General features: G+C 35.7%; 1 pseudogene; it reads right to left on the reverse strand.

The window, feature by feature from the left end:
- Positions 1-2916: 2916 nt before the first annotated feature.
- LOC149547654 (DEAD-box ATP-dependent RNA helicase 32-like) lies at positions 2917-15942 on the reverse strand (annotated as a pseudogene).
- Positions 15943-17352: the final 1410 nt, after the last annotated feature.

Raw genomic sequence — 17352 nt, forward strand, 5'->3', positions numbered from 1 at the left:
GTTGAAGGGTAGAGCATGCAATTCAAACCCTCAAAGATAAGTGTCTTATTGAAATGGTTGAGAGCCAAATTCATGACCAAAATGATGAGGAATATGGCTACAAGCTTCAATTTAGAATGCATGATCATGTTCGTAATTTGGGAAGAGAAATAGAAGATGAATTGGGCACCCATCATCGCTTGTGGCACCCTAAGAAGCTTGAATTTTTGGTGGGCTCTTTCTTCCATGAAAATTTTATACTCTACATGCTTTATTCAATTTGTTTTTAAGAGGAAATGGAACATTTTGTTGTAAGCGTTACATACCAAGAAAAGAAGAAGTCAATTTTGATTATTTAACACTTTTAGAGGTAATCATGGGTGCAAAGAAGGTCAGCGATCTCAATTTTAGACCTGCATTTCATCTACTAAAGGGTTCTTATCATTGCTAGGCAAATTTATTATGAGAATTTTGTTGTTATTGGACCCCAATGTTGCATGCCAGCATTACCAAGTTTTTGCATGTGCATGCTACATTGTATACAGTTGTCATTGTTATTTTAATTTTCATAATAAAATATAGAAGGAAGGATCTGCACTTTCAACTCCCATGCATTGCTATATATTTCATATTTTGAACAAAGGAAAAAATCATATATTCAAAAAAACATAGAAAAAACATAAAACTTTCAATACACAAAAAATTCATCATTCAATATAGTTGAGTGTAAGCTAGCAAGGCTCATGACACTATGTTTATAAATTGTACACACTATATTTGGCATGAAATAAGAGAACCATTTTTTGTTTTGGTTTTATTCCAAGGTACTAGTTACACCCTTAACACTTCTTGCACCCTTGGTTGTGGATATTTAGATATGGGTTTTCTTGGGGGTATGCATGGGCATGCCTGGACTATGTACCTTGGCATAGTTAGGGTAGCCAAAGGCATTGAGCACCAAAGAGTTACAAAATAAGCTATATTTTAACCCTTTTTTTGCACACAATACCCCTAAAATGCCTCTAGAAGCACCAAGTAGCTCAATACAAGACTTTTTATGCTCTCTTCACTCTCTTTTCTCATTTTGACATTTTGAAGGGCAGCTAATAAATGGCATATGACATAATATTGAAAGTCTGAACTATGAATTGTCATTTATCTTTATCACTACCATTTTGGCATCTGTCATTGATCAATGATGAAGTATCTACTATAGATTGTATTTAGTTTTATAATTTTGTATTTTTCTTTAGTTTAAATATTGGTATGTACAGCCCCATAGTACCCAAGCATATTGCACATAGGGGGAAAACATTTTTGTACCAGAAGACTCAGATCTTGTACCCATTCCCAAACCTGTACCAGAAACATAGTTTTTTATCTATTATATTATTTTATTAGTTCCCAAAAGTTATGCCAAATTTTTTCCATTTTAAAACCAAGTAATTGCATTCTAATTACATGTTTGCTACACCATGTCAATGTGTGCAAATCGAATGGCTATGGCCTTTGTAGTTAAGATTGTATTTTGTTGTACTGTCTTGTTATCTTTTTGTTCTCTTGAGTTATTTTTGTATGCACTCTTTGTTTTTTTGCATTTGCAGCTATTTATTTACTTTTCTCATGGTTTTTTAAGATGCCTCTTTGTTCATAGAATCTTGACTGATCATTCAGTACATAATATAATTCATTGTTTTAATATTTGTCTTCATAAAGAGTTCAGCCTTGTATGGTGAGAGATGCTTCATTCTTCTCAATGTATACATTGTTATACTAGATGTCACATGCAGGCCTATTTGACAATCTAGATTATGTGGTTTACAATTGAAGTTGCACTACCTCCTATGATTTTTTCACATTTATTTATTATTATTCTTAGCGAGAATGCCATATGTAATACTTTTAACAATTGCGTTACATAGCGTACTTTATTCTGTTGCTATCTGGCTTTTGTCTTTCACCAATATGAGTATATTTATCTATATTGTTTAATTGAAGTTCTTATTCTTACAATCAACCATTACATTTCTTTAAGTTTTAACTATAAATAGTCGAAAAATGTTTTCATTTTCTTGCTTTCAATTGATCTATAATTAGCTAATCATTTAATATTTTGCATTCCTCTTTCAAAAATTACTTAATCCACCTCCTCTAGAAACTATTGAAGATGCTACAGATATGTTGGTTTCAATAGGTGCTCTTAAGGTATCATCTGATCATAGGAAAAAGGTTGAACCAAAACTATATCATCATTTGCTTGGAAATCTACCACTTTCCTTGGAGGCTTCAATGCTTTTCATTAAGTTTGGCCAATGTGGTTTTCTTAGAGAAGGGGTTGTAATTGGCTCTTTGACGAATTCATGACCAATGCCTATAGTGCAACCATTTGGTGAGAAATCATTGGTATGGTTATTTATAGACTAGAATACATATTGTGCTACAAATTTTTAAAATTATCTTTAAGCTTGAATGTTCTTGTCCCAACATTGTCTCTCATTTATCAGTTTAATAGCTATGTGGAGAGCTATTACAAGGAAAAACATGGACCTTTTGGTACCACACAAAATGAAACCACATTAACAGCAAATCTCTGTGCAGTTCAGTTTTGGCAGCGCATTTCCAAAGTAATTATGGTTATATTTTTACTTTCCTATTCTATTTAATGGAATCTTTGTGCACTATTAAACTAAGATGAAAAAACAAACACATAAATTAAGTAGATTTTTCTTTATATATATTGCTGAATGGAAACCATAGGATGACACAATCAGATCTTCTATTTTAGTTTTTTTATAAGCTAATGGATTTACGTAAGAAATGTTGCTTTCTAAGATAAAATACAATACCATTATTTTAACTTTCACACCATAAATAAAAATGAAATAGAAATTTCAGAGATAGAAATGTGTTTATTCATTCCTTGAAACCATGTGGATACTACATATTAACAGTAAAATAATTAGTAGTTTTCTTTGTTTCATTGTCATTGCTTGTATCATCATCTGAGATACCACTATGGAAATACACCTTCCTTGATTTCTTGGTGTCATTGTATACAAAACCATTTTCAGACTTAGAACTAGATGATGCATCCCTTTTCAGTTTACATCTGTCTCTAGTTCACTTTTCATGTAATCGTTGTTTCAAAATAAGCTTATCCTCCTTGTCTTGGTGTTTCATCTCTTCCTTAAGTTTACAGTATCACTCTTCAACTATAAAGATGAAGACACACATTAATTAACAAGTAATAAAACAATTTTTTGAGTGAAACTTGTACTACATAGTTTCACAAATTCAAACATATAAAGAGCTACCCAATAAACCAACAAAACAAACTTATATCATAATAAGGTATAAAGAACCAGTGGTTCCAAAGGATAACCTAGTATGGCATTATAATAGCATTGAATGTAGTGCAGTAGTAGTATATGGGTTACATATTATTGTTGCGAGGAGGTAGATTCTGTTAACAGAAGAGATGGCTGTGAATAGGGAAGCCTTTGATAAAGAAATATCTAGCTACAAATAACCTTATCAACTTGATAATAAAACCAATAGAAAATCACATAAGTAATTGTCTTTGGTAATACAAGACAACTGTCTCTGTCTTGGATAATATGATAGCAATTATCTTTGCTAATATAATACAAGATCAACTGTCAATAAAAGTAATTGCACCATTAATATTAAATCTCCATCTTCAAATGTTTGGTATGTCTAAGATGCAGCACTTGGTTCAATCTATATATAAGAATGGATTGGCAAGTCTAAAGAAAACCATGTGGCAGATATTTATCTAAAGAAAACCATGGTGGCAGAGATTTATCAAAGAAGGATTTCTTTGAGTAAGAGCAGTGGTAGTCTCATGTATGGGTTGCATATTTATTTAATCATGTAGACTGTATAACAGAGCGCTCATGAATAATCTCTTATATCTATCCAAGACTTAGTCCTGGAAGTTGCATGACTAAAATGGGAACATATCCTATGTAATTTGAGAAACATCCTAAAATCCACCTTAGGATATGTTGTTGCCTAGGATCCAACCATAAGATAGAAAAATTGCCATGATAAAGGTAAGAAATAATACATTGACACACACAATTCATATTCTTACCACTAATTTCATGTTAGATTCATCTGCATAAAAAAAAAAGTAATTCAAGACTAAATCTTAGCATAAACAACAATATAGATTAGTATAAAGAAAAATTAATGTACTAGAATTAAACTTTCTTTCATGAAGTTATCAACATTAAACATGATAGTGTGTGCATTGCTATGGTTGCTCTCTTTATGCTTTTGTGGTTTCATGGCATGAATAGCTAAATGCTAGTTCAATGTTTGATTTACTCTATTGTTATTACTAAAAGCATGTAATTCAATTAGACATCACAACATGAAGAAATCATATATGAATTGATGTCTTTTAAGAAAGGGTGTGATTTAAATAAAGCCCCATGGGAAAGGACATGCCTCTTCCCCAACCAAGAGGAAGTATAAATGTGTTGGAAATATGCACCTCTATTGGCATCAAAGGAAGTTAGCAGCAGACCATGGTAGGGAGGAAGTCTGAGAAAGATCACTTAAAGGTAAGACTAATTTTGAGATTTCTAAGCATGGGATCTTCATATTGTTGTTTAAAAATTTGAACACAAGTTATTCAAATTGCTATTTATATGTAGGGCTACACATAAACGTATCTAGTTTGTAAATTATTTCACTTGATCCGATATCAATCGGGATAAAATGTATGAATATTAAAGTGTGTTTGTGTACTAATCAAATGGAGTACACACACACACATCTGGAAGATATAGACATAAAGACATAGAGGGCTTTGTGTTAGATATTCATGCTATACAGTAAGATCATAATTCACATATTGTAATTAGATCTATGTTAATATATTCAATATTTGTGATCTATACTTGTATGATGTGAAAGTATGTTGATCAATCCAATCACAATCATCATGGGGTGGGAGGAAAGGGCAATAAGGGGGAACGATGGGGCTTCACTAGGTACACCACTTCATTAAAATATGAGGCCAAGAGGGATGAGAGGTTCCACTCCTAGACCTAGGGTTGAGTTAGGACACCCTATTGTAGTCTTTCCCTAACCTATAAGGTAGGGTTTATACAATAGCTAAAGGACCTTAGCCATGGTGGAGTGACTAAGATAGAATGATGAAGGAGAATGGCATAATGATTCTGCTAGGTACACCAACGTAATTAAGCATCGGGCCAAGGGAGAGAGTATCTGCCTTGAGGCCTAGGGCTGTGACAAAAGGGGCACCTCATCATATCTTCTTATTCATCACTCACTATAGTTATGGCCCATAAAAGTTTATATGCTACAAATATTTTCTTACCATGTGTCTAAGTATATAATACATATGCATATCTTTTTATTTATACATGAGTTATTAACAATTTAATTAAGCTTTATATACATTTATACTTATTTCATGGTTGCAATATTTATATTCAACCATAATGAAAGGGATTTCCTACTTGGTAAGATAAATTTCTAACCCTAGTTTTTGCAATGGTGTTGTGGAATCTGAACTTGTTTGTGTTTTAGAAGAGACATTACATTTGGTCACATCAAATGATTCTCTCCATCCTCTTTGTTGTCATCTGTTGTATAGCTCACTTGAGATCCCTTTGAGGACATTCATTTCCATCGTCTGTGAACTTAAATTCTATACTTCAATATTTCTTTGAATACTCCCCTAGAGAATGCAATCATTATAATGTTGAATTGTTTGATAGTTTTGGTGCATGGGATGACTAGTATCTAAACCTTCAAATTATTCTATCTTCAAGCTTTTCTTCCTCACCAAACCTTTTATAGTGTCATAAATTGTATACCCTTCACAACTTTACACTCTATTTGGCACCTACTTTAGTTTTCTTTCCTTTATAGATCATTTTAAACCCACTTACCATCTATGTTACCCTATAATTTAATTGTTAAACATGCAACTTCATCATCATCAAATGTTAATTCTAAGCCTAAGTCTTTTGTTTTAGACCCTGACACATCATGACCCCTTTTTTTGGTTCATTTCCCTCCAAAAGGGGCCCAAATTACTAGATTTGTGAGTTCCAACCTCAACCAATCATGATTTTTCATATTGAGTAGCAACCTAAAAGCATTTTCCATTTAATTATGGACTCATGTTTGACATGCTATTGCATTAAAATTTGTAGGACTTCCATAAAGAGCATTACATCCACAACTTCAAGTGAAACTCCATCGGAGGGTTTCATATCTATGGTACAATCATTTCATTTTAGTATGTCATTATTGCTTTGTTGCTATCCTCCCTAGGACACATATTTTCATCATAATAGTTTTCATCGAGGTGGGAATACCAACATTGGATTTGACTTAGGCAAGGCCCCATATAGCACGACTATCCTTCCCCTTTTTTTTGTGAGTGTAGGTTCAGATCCGACAGCAAAAATGATACAACAACACAAAGAAGATTTTTACAATTTGCAACAGACTTTGAACAAGCCAAAAAGCTCAAACTAATTTACTCAAAATCCCCATCCTGCCATTCTAGGTTGAAATTCTGGGGGACATCATTGCAAGCCTCTTACAGTAATACAACTCATCTATGTCAGTTTTAGATACTTTCAAACTAGGGCACCCAACACCCATGTCCAACACTTTCCACTCCATTTTTGAGATCTAGGTTCCTCTTTGCATAGCTATCCCAAATCTAGCCTAAAATTATGTTTTCCTTTTCATAGTTTGTCATTGTCCAACACTTCACATTTCATTTTTTGAGATCCAGGTTCCTCTTTGTATAGCTATCCCAAATCTAGTTTTTAAATAGTTTATAGTTATTTATCAGGTTATTAACATTATCCCTAGATCTCATATGCACACACTTCACAATTTCAATTCCATTGCAAGAAAGGAATAGAATCCCAGCATTCAGCTCTCCTATCAGGACTATAGCTATTTGTGTTCCAATTCTATGCTAAGGAAAATTTAACATGTTAGTTTGCATCCATATCCATGATCCCATTTCCATATCACCTTCACCAATAAAGTTTTGGGTTGCCCTGCCATCAATAAAAATAGTCATCCTCCCCCTTGCTAGCACTCCACAAATGTCAAACCCTTGAAGGGAAGATATTTAGGGGCACCTGAGAGATCAGCTGAAATGTCCCTTTTCTGATTTGATATGGTATTTCACACCTCTAATCAGATCTTTAAAATCAAACAGCTAATATCCCAAAGATCCACCAAATTCCTCAAGAAACCCCAAATCGGGTATGTTGAAAATAGTGCTAAAAGCTTCACAACTTCACAAATTATTAATGAATCTGAAAATGGAAATTTTTACAGAGCTTTCAGCAGCATAACAGCCTACAAATTGACATTTCCAGATCCGTATAGCCTTTACACAACAGCTCAAAAATGTAGGACCAAAACTATGCTCATCGGGCTCCCGAAATAGCACAAAATATGCCCGGAAACACCACAAGAACACTAATAATCTATCTCAGAAGTTTAATCACGTCCCAATATATATATTCAGATCTATCTTAACAGCTTAAAGTATAAAATACAGCAGCAACCAAAACTGATATGAAATACTCAACCGGAAACACCAAACTCTTACAAAAATACACCCGAAAACTCACAAATCTGCACTGTTCAGCACAAAGGCAAACTCTGTATGAGCATGCACATGGAATGGCTTCAAACTCCCATCCTTAGCCTTCCTGGAAACCTACAAACTCCCATTCTTGGGTCTCCCTGGAAACCTGCAAACTCCTGTTCTTGGGTCTCCTTCTCCACAGATTTGGCAGCCTCTGAAGAATAACAAAGAATGAGCGAAAATCGAGTCTGGAATCCCCCCAAAATGCCTCCAAACCTCTTTAAAAAGGGCATAACTGTAACTCACGTCCAAGAGAGGTTAATGAAACATATTTTAATAATAATTATCATTTATTAGTCCAACGGTTTCCAAAGATTAACTTCCTTTTTCCGAAACTTCACTTTCTTGGGCCTGCCTGTCTTGGCAAAGATTATTATTTTTTAATTATTTGAAAAGGGGACATGACAAGTCCTCCCCTCCCAAACATTGCTTGTCCTCAAGCAATGGCTGAACAATAAACCAATCAATCCTCCTGGATCCCAAATGTAGTCATGAACTATACTACTACCAATTAACACAGACTCCTGCAAGATCCTCTGCAATATGACCAAGAGGAATCCATAATCAAACTGGCAATTATAGCTCAACCAAACTCCAAAATCACCATTACCACAGTCAAAAACCCATGAGACACAAACTCTTAGAATATCAAAACCCAAGTAAAGTGGACTACCAACATAGTAAATACCATCAATGCATTCCACTGGCCTATATGGAATGTACAATCCAACTCTGCAATAATGGTGAATGCTCTCAAATGAAATTATACCAAGTATGGAGAATCCACACACTGTACAACTCCTACAGTCAACACAACTCTGTAGATTATTGGCCACTATCTCATAACCATAACTCCCATGCACCCCTGATGGTGAAAAGCCATCATAAGATAAACAACAAGAAATGGAACCCAAACCAAATTTTCCTGCCATCAACTCCTCAGCATAAGGATCAACTGTTAACTGATGTACATACCCTGCAATATAATGTTGATTAAAAAAACCAACCTTAGTCAACAACTCACCATGAACAAGTGATACAACCCACTGTGACTGATCACTAGCTAAGTCAGGAGATGTCATAGCCAAAGGAGTAGAATCAATAACAACACTTACTGAAGCATCACTCCAAAACTCCTGCTCTAAGTCATGTATTATCAAGCTATCAACTACAGAACCTGTCGCCATGTCGTGCCCATCACAACTCTCATCTCGAGGCATCAAACTATTCCATAATTGATGATAAGCACTAGGAACCAAAGTACATCTCTGTATCATAATCTCATCAACATGGTCATCAAAGGTAAATTGATGAGCGTACCTCACAGTGTAATGCCGATAGAATGCACCAATCTCAGTCAGTGGCTCAGACTGTAATCCAGATGAAACTAACTGCAATTGATCATCAACCATGTTGGAACTAACTACTACCTCCAAAGATATCACCAAGGGAGTAGTATTACTAGCCGGAACCATGCCAATTGTCGACTCACCAACATCACACATGACCTTTGATACATCTCTAGTCTCTGTGCCTTCAGTACTAGAAGCCACCACCCTGTCAGGCATACAATGATCTGCTACGATACCCAACTCAACTAAACCTAACTCTAGTGGGAATGATCCTGATATGCCAATGTTAGTATCAAGGATGGATGCATCCCCATCTCCACTGTCTCTGACAATCTCAACCATGGATATCATCGAATCACCAAACACCATAGCTTGTGACTGTATAGAATTAGATAAAGATTGTAATCGCTCTAACTCCATGGTCACCTTAGCCAAATGAAACTGTGACTCCTTGAAAGCCAACTGTGTACTCTCAAGAATCTCAGAAGTCACCTCAAGCTGCTCAGTAAGGTCACTCACCTCATCTTCCTTGGCCAACAATGCATCATATGTTGTACTACCCCACTCCATAAGATAATCTCTGTCAGCTACCAACTGCATATAATTCTGTCTCAAAGTCCGAATAGCCTCCCATAAAGAGTGGATCTCTGTCAAGGAAAGATAACTTCCTTCCTGCTCATCACTAGTAGGAGAACCCCATCCATAAACTGCTAATAACTGACGAGCAGCATCAAAATGTTGGCAAGTGATAGCAATGTCTTGGTCACTAACTCTCAACTGATTAGACACATGATGGCATTGGCTTGACTGTCTCTTACAAACCTCCTTTGATGCACTGTCTAAAGGAGTATCCTCAAAGTTACTAGTCTCTAGAGTATTACCATCCATGTCCTGTGAATCAACTCTAAAGCTCATATCAACATACAGAGTATCAAAAACTGTAGCACTGCTATCCAACTCCTCTGTACCCAAAGAAACTAAGTCTTCAAAATTGCCCACTACATCCTCTTGGATGTCATCAATGCCAATATGATCCTGGGACTCATCTGTACACACTGCCAAATATGAAAGATCATCAACACATTCCAGCAAGTATGGTCGACTGGATATATGAACAAAGCCCAACACCGGTGTATAAAAACTAATACCAACATCAGACAAGATACTGGCACAAGAAAAGACAACACCGTGTAATCTGCTAATCAAATCCATGATAGCACCCAAACAAACACTACTACCAAAAAGTGTTAAAGATCTCCAGTCAACTGAATCCCAAACACCAATATAACAATCTCGAGTCCATATCTGTAAACTAGAATCAACTGGTAACTCAAGCAAACTCCTCACCTGAGTAATATGACCAATACCAACTAACTCCACATACCTGTCATGATGAGGTAATGAAGTCACAATACTATCTTCACTCACCTTCAGCTGGCGGGATAAATCATGTGAAGTACTACCTGCCTCAACCTCATGTGATGAAGCATCTAACTGTGCCTGGTACTCTTTCTCAGCAAAGTCATGAATGCTCAATGTCTGCTCATCTCTACCAGGTATCTCACCATCCTCATAATCATCATCTGAACCCACTACACTGTAGTCACTGCCTGTTGTAACTATACCATCCTGAATACCTGTGGCATCACCCTTTGACAACCTGTAAACAATTGTCTCCATTTGAGTATCAAGTTGACTGTTACTATCAATCTGTGTAATATCCTTTCCCACCACCTCCTGTGGCAGAGTAGAATCTGAGACCTCTACCTGGCTATCAGCTAGTTTCTCAAACTCCTCATGCAAGTTCTTGGGAATTGTGTCATTTGTCCTGTGAGAAGATCTGCCAAATAGAAATCCAGTCAACTTATCCACCTTAGCTGGGTCAGATAACATGTCATTTATACGGTGGTGCTCAACCAACTGTTTAGACATGTCAGGGCTTATTTTCATAAGTTTATCTCGAATGTCTAAATAACCATCCTTTCTACTATTTTGACTCTGGCTATCAATTGTCCAAGATCGTTCCCTCTGAAACTCTGTACTATACCTGTCCATTCTGGATAAAGTAGAGTGTAGCCCCAATAGGATATAACTTCTTCAAACACCAAGAACTAACATGCAAATGATTAGAAGTAGCATGCAACCATAGATTTGGACATGCAACTGATTAGAAGCAACATGCAACCACCAAATTATGACATGCAAGATCTAGGTAGTTGTCAAAACTGACATGCAAACTTCTACAACCACCAAATTCGCCAAGAACTAACATGAAAATGATTAGAAGTAGCATGAAACCATAGATTTGGACATGCAACTGATTAGAAGCAACATGCAACCACCAAATTATGACATGCAAGATCTGGGTAGTTGTCAAAACTGACATGCAAGATCTGGGTACTTGTCAAAACTGAAATGCAAACTTCTACAACCACCAAATTCACCAAGAACTAACATGAAAATGATTAGAAGTAGAATGTAACCATAAATTTTAACATGCATCTGATTAGAAGAAACATGCAACCATAAATTATGACATGCAAAATCTGGGTAGTTGTCAAAACTGACATGCAAGATCTGGGTAGTTGTCAAAACTGACCTGCAACTTCTACAAACCCTCAGGCTGGAAAGATCATGGCTCTGATACCACTGAAATGTCCCTTTTCTGATTTGATATGGTATTTCACACCTCTAATCAGATCTTTAAAATCAAACAGCTAATATCCCAAAGATCCACCAAATTCCTCAAGAAACCCCAAATCGGGTATGTTGAAAATAGTGCTAAAAGCTTCACAACTTCACAAATTATTAATGAATCTGAAAATGGAAATTTTTACAGAGCTTTCAGCAGCATAACAGCCTACAAATTGACATTTCCAGATCCGTATAGCCTTTACACAACAGCTCGAAAATGTAGGACCAAAACTATGCTCATCGGGCTCCCGAAATAGCACAAAATATGCCCGGAAACACCACAAGAACACTAATAATCTATCTCAGAAGTTTAATCACGTCCCAATATATATATTCAGATCTATCTTAACAGCTTAAAGTATAAAATACAGCAGCAACCAAAACTGATATGAAATACTCAACCGGAAACACCAAACTCTTACAAAAATACACCCGGAAACTCACAAATCTGCACTGTTCAGCACAAAGGCAAACTCTGTATGAGCATGCACATGGAATGGCTTCAAACTCCCATCCTTAGCCTTCCTGGAAACCTACAAACTCCCATTCTTGGGTCTCCCTGGAAACCTGCAAACTCCTGTTCTTGGGTCTCCTTCTCCACAGGTTTGGCAGCCTCTGAAGAATAACAAAGAATGAGCGAAAATCGAGTCTGGAATCCCCCCAAAATGCCTCCAAACCTCTTTAAAAAGGGCATAACTGTAACTCACGTCCAAGAGAGGTTAATGAAACATATTTTAATAATAATTATCATTTATTAGTCCAACGGTTTCCAAAGATTAACTCCCTTTTTCCGAAACTTCACTTTCTTGGGCCTGCCTGTCTTGGCAAAGATTATTATTTTTTAATTATTTGAAAAGGGGACATGACATCAGCAAGCATACTTCCTTGTGACTTCATGTTCTTATGCCTTCAGCAATATGTCTGGCAAACATTTCAAATACCACAACTTCATCCTCTGAGTCCAAGTCTTTATCTAACACCACTTCAATGTAATGTATATGTCATTCACCCAAGCATCTATGGTCCAAGAGTTCATGGCTCTTTACAAAGGAAACATAACTTCTTTCTCCTAAGCTTATTTGTTCAAACTTCAATTTTGCTTGGTTTTGGAGGTAATGCATTAGGTTGAGAAGATTTTTGATGCATACCAGTGGTGCATTCTTGGCATAAATTTTCTTTTTAGTTTTGATATCAATTTTTGGGCCATGTCTAGAAGAAAATTATATGCAGTAGTTGTATGTATTCAACAATCCCAAGTTAGTCTAGATGCTAAGCAAGATTCATATCAATTCCATTAGTTTCAAGTATTCAAAGGAAAATGTTTATCTATATTCCCTAAAAAAGTTAAAGCATGAGAGAATATCTATGAACTATGTTCTATCTATATTAACCATGGTTATTTGATCCAATGAAATGTGGGCAAATGTAAATTAACCAAAATCTATGCAGCTAACTACTGAAAAAGCATACCAAATCAAAAAATAAAATTGGTATTATGCACTCTATAACTTGCCAAACTTCACTTATCCAAAATGATATCTGTAATATCTTAAATGATATGTTGATAAAATTAAAAATCATACCTATGATCTAGTTTTCGTGAACACCACCAGCTTGCCTATTTGCAAATGCTGCCAATGGGGCCATTGGATTCCCTTCATCATCAAAGACAACACGTTGGCCAACTAGTTTATTGACACTGATCTTGAGTTTCTTTTACTTTGAGACCCTTGTTGCCAGACTATAAAATATTTAAGCACATTTGCAAGTGTCAAAGTACAAAGAAAAATTGTAATTACAATTCCCTAACCTAACCTATATCCATTTTGCATACCTCATAGCCTTGGTGTCTCCATCTTCAACTGGTCTATTTTGGGTCAAGAATAGATTATCCTATTTATCCTCATTTTTGGACATCAATTCATCATACTCCACAGATGCAATATTAGCATCCTTATCCCTAACCAACTTGGAATGATTTTATTTTTATTTTTTGGGTTTCCACTTGCTACCTTTAGTAAGACCTCTTCATCACCATCATTTGCACTGCCATAATCATTGCCAATTCCCTCTCCCTCTTCAATCTCTTTTTCAGGTTCACCCCCCATGTTTTCTAGTTTCTTTCCACCTCTTTTTAAGAAACGGATTCGAGGAGCAGTTGGGAGACCTAAAGAGACAGAGAAGTCCTCTATGGGTAATTTAGAGACATCAAAAAGTTCCTTATCAAAATGCAAGTGGATGGACCATAAATATGTCACAAATGCTCGCTATGCCATGTATTTCAAGATCTAGATCTTTCGATAGAATTCTTGCTAGTAGACCTAATATAGATTGCAGCTTGCTTTCATTTGCCTGCATGGTCACCCAGAATAGATAAACTACACATTTTCTTCAATATGATGTATAACATTGAAAATCTTATGTAGACATTTGAAACATAAAGTCTGACCACGAATTCTATGGGAAACTACTTTCAGCTTTCCACCATAAAGAATGTACCTTAATCACTTTAATTGGTATTTTAGTTGCTTGGAGCTAGTTCAACATTTTCAATTTTGAAGGCATCAGGAATGCAACAGAATGACCTCCAGCTGTGAAATGGGTTGTACGAACAAAATGATGAATATAAGATGGTACATCTTATGGGAAATCCACCTTAAATTTACAAATAAAAAATAGAAATTAGTGCCATAGAATGTAGCATATAGTAGGATTATAATATCATTTGAGCATTTTACTTCAGGATAGATAAATGACAGAAAGGCATTTACACCTCTACTTGAAACTTACCTGAACAACCCAATCAATGGATGGAAAGTCCAAGCCTCTTGTAGCAATATCAGTTGCAAAAAGAACATAATGTTGTTCCTCTATATACTTGTAGAGTACTAGTAATCTTTGAGTCGGTTTCATGCACCCATGAAGGCATTTTATTGGAACACCAGGACGTAACTTCTTAAAAGCTTCATGAACAAACTTAACTTGTACCAAATATCAAATTATTGGAATGAAATCACATAATTTATTGTTACCTATATTAAGCTCTCATACTCTATCCCAAACAAATATTTAGGTAACCAAATATCAGAAAAGTAGTGCAAGAAAGAGTTATCAAATCCAATCTACTTGCAACTTGAAAGGAATACCAATATCTTTGAATTGAGATGGCTCTTAATGAAACTCCATAGAATATCAAGTTTTTGTGAGAGAGGAAAAATAATTTCATTTTGTTGTAGGTGTGTTGGAGTAGCTACTATAGACTCAGCGTGGACAACTATATACTTAGGATCTTTTAAACTAAGTCTTCCTAGATCCTGCACTGGTTGTGTCTGAGTTGCAAAGAACATCAAAGTTTAACATTTTATTGGTAGTTTTGATAGGATTTCATTCAATTATTTTGAGAATCTCAAATCCAAAATGCGATCTTCCTCATCAAGCACCAACACCTATTGTTAACCACAAACAATATAGTTTATATCAAAATAGACTCATTGTAAATATAAAGAGATGGTAGTTAAGAGTTTTAAATTACAAATTTTTCTTATATGCAACTTTAATTAGAAAGTAGGTTGTGTAACTCCTAAATTCAACAAATTATCATGCAACTTGGTCATTACACACATACAGTGAGCCTTCACATCTTTGCTACACAAGTATAGCCCTGCCTAGAATTACATATACAATATTTTTAATTATTTAAATTCCATCCCCATCACAGTAATATAATAACTTCCAAATCAAATATTTTTGTTTATCCTTTATCATTTGCAAAGTTTTCATAAATAGTCTAAAGAGAACTTTGAAATTGTAACCTAGAGCTGTGGACAGTCTAAGAGGGGAGTCTCATCCATGTGCTAAAGCAATAGCCCTAGTGTGCAGACCAAGGTGTTGAGGGGATTCACCCTTTCCTTTTCCATGTCTACATGGTTGTTTAAATGCCATTGGAACATCTACTAGAAGCATTGCGATGGGGTTGATGTGGCGACGACCCCAATTTCTGTCACCATGCTTGTTGTGAACATCGCAATTGCAACATCCGCCACAACCATTGCGATAGGGTCACTATGGTGACGGCACCAACTACCATCAAAATGCTTGTGAGAAGGTACATGGTTGATTATATGTCATTGTGACATCCACCACAAGTGACCTCATTGCAATGCTTTTGGTGGACATCACAATTGCAACATCCACAACAAGCATGGCGACGGTAGTTGGTGTCATCGCCATAGCGACCCCGTCGCAATGCTTGTGGTAGATGTCGCAATTACAACATATGGCACAAGCATTGTAATGAGGTTGATGTCACAATAAAGTTGTTATATAGCGACAGATAGGCATCGTAATTGTGATGGCACATGATAGATGTTGTAATTTGCAACTAAAAAATAATGACATCTATTATTGTCGCAGTGGCAACACATTGTTGTCATAATTGTGACACATAGCCATCACAAATCAATGCCAAATGTATTAGTGCCAAAATTGATGAAGTCAAAATTGTAGAGCTTACAATGGATATACTCAAAACTGAACAAGTCAAATTTGGAGAAGTGAAGACTAAAGAAGTCAACTTGATAGATGAAGAAGGAGTCTTCAGCTTGGTGGATAAAGTAGAAGTCACTTCTGTTAATGATATGCTGAGCTAAGTTGGGGCAAAGAGTGATCAGACATTTGATGTATCACTAGTAGTCACAACCAAACTTGTTAAATTTGTCTCCATACTTGATGTAGTCAATGGTTTGCTTGGGGAGTGAAGAAGTGAGGCAATGATTGCTGCAACTATCTTGATTGGGTTAGTGTCCTCATCATCTTGCTTTTCTTCCTTGGTAACTTCTAGACCTTGATCCTCTTCATCTTCTTCATTATCAAAATGAGTCACTTATTCAACATTTTCTTCCTCATATTTCTCCCTATCTTCTTTTTCATCACCATCCTTTACTTGAATTGGAAATTCACTTGAAATACGAAGATGATAAATATTTTTCCAAGTATTTGTAGCATTTTTGACAACATGCTCAATGTCTTTAATCAAAACCAAACAACTATTAAACCTTAGAGTCATTTTTTCTTCATTTTATTAATGACCCTTTCACTTTAGCATCTAATATGCTCAATAGTAATTGCCTTAGGGTTTGTGCATATATTTCTTTGACTATTTGCATAGCAAAATCCCAGATTGGCTTTATCTTCTCTAGTAATTCATTAGAGACTTGAGATGTAATCTAGTCTGGTAAGTACTTCCACTTACCCATTTTGTTTAGCACTAGGTCTTAAACTTGCTTTTTCTCTACCTCAATCCTAATTTCATATTTCAAAGATTTAAAATTTGTTATTCCTACTCCTTCTTCTAATTTCTTTAGCTTGTCTTGGAAGGTGGGTGGAAGTTTTTTGAATACAATGTCACTTCCTTTCCTTCATGACCTCCTTATGAAAATTGTAGTCGATGACTTTACAGGCTTGGTGATGATCACCTTGACATTTTTCTTCAAAGGTTCTTCTTCTTTCTTACCCTTGGTTAACAAGAGAGGTCCACTTGATTTTAGCTTTGATATCCTTCTCTTCCCTTTGTTAACTGCCTATGGGAGTTTTATTTCTAGCTCAATTTTGGCCTTGGCTTCATCATAAGTTCCAAAATAA

This window comes from Cupressus sempervirens, chromosome 7 (genome assembly GCF_028749045.1).
Source record: "Cupressus sempervirens isolate cs-2001-9-10 chromosome 7, ASM2874904v1, whole genome shotgun sequence".
Taxonomy (NCBI): domain Eukaryota; kingdom Viridiplantae; phylum Streptophyta; class Pinopsida; order Cupressales; family Cupressaceae; genus Cupressus; species Cupressus sempervirens.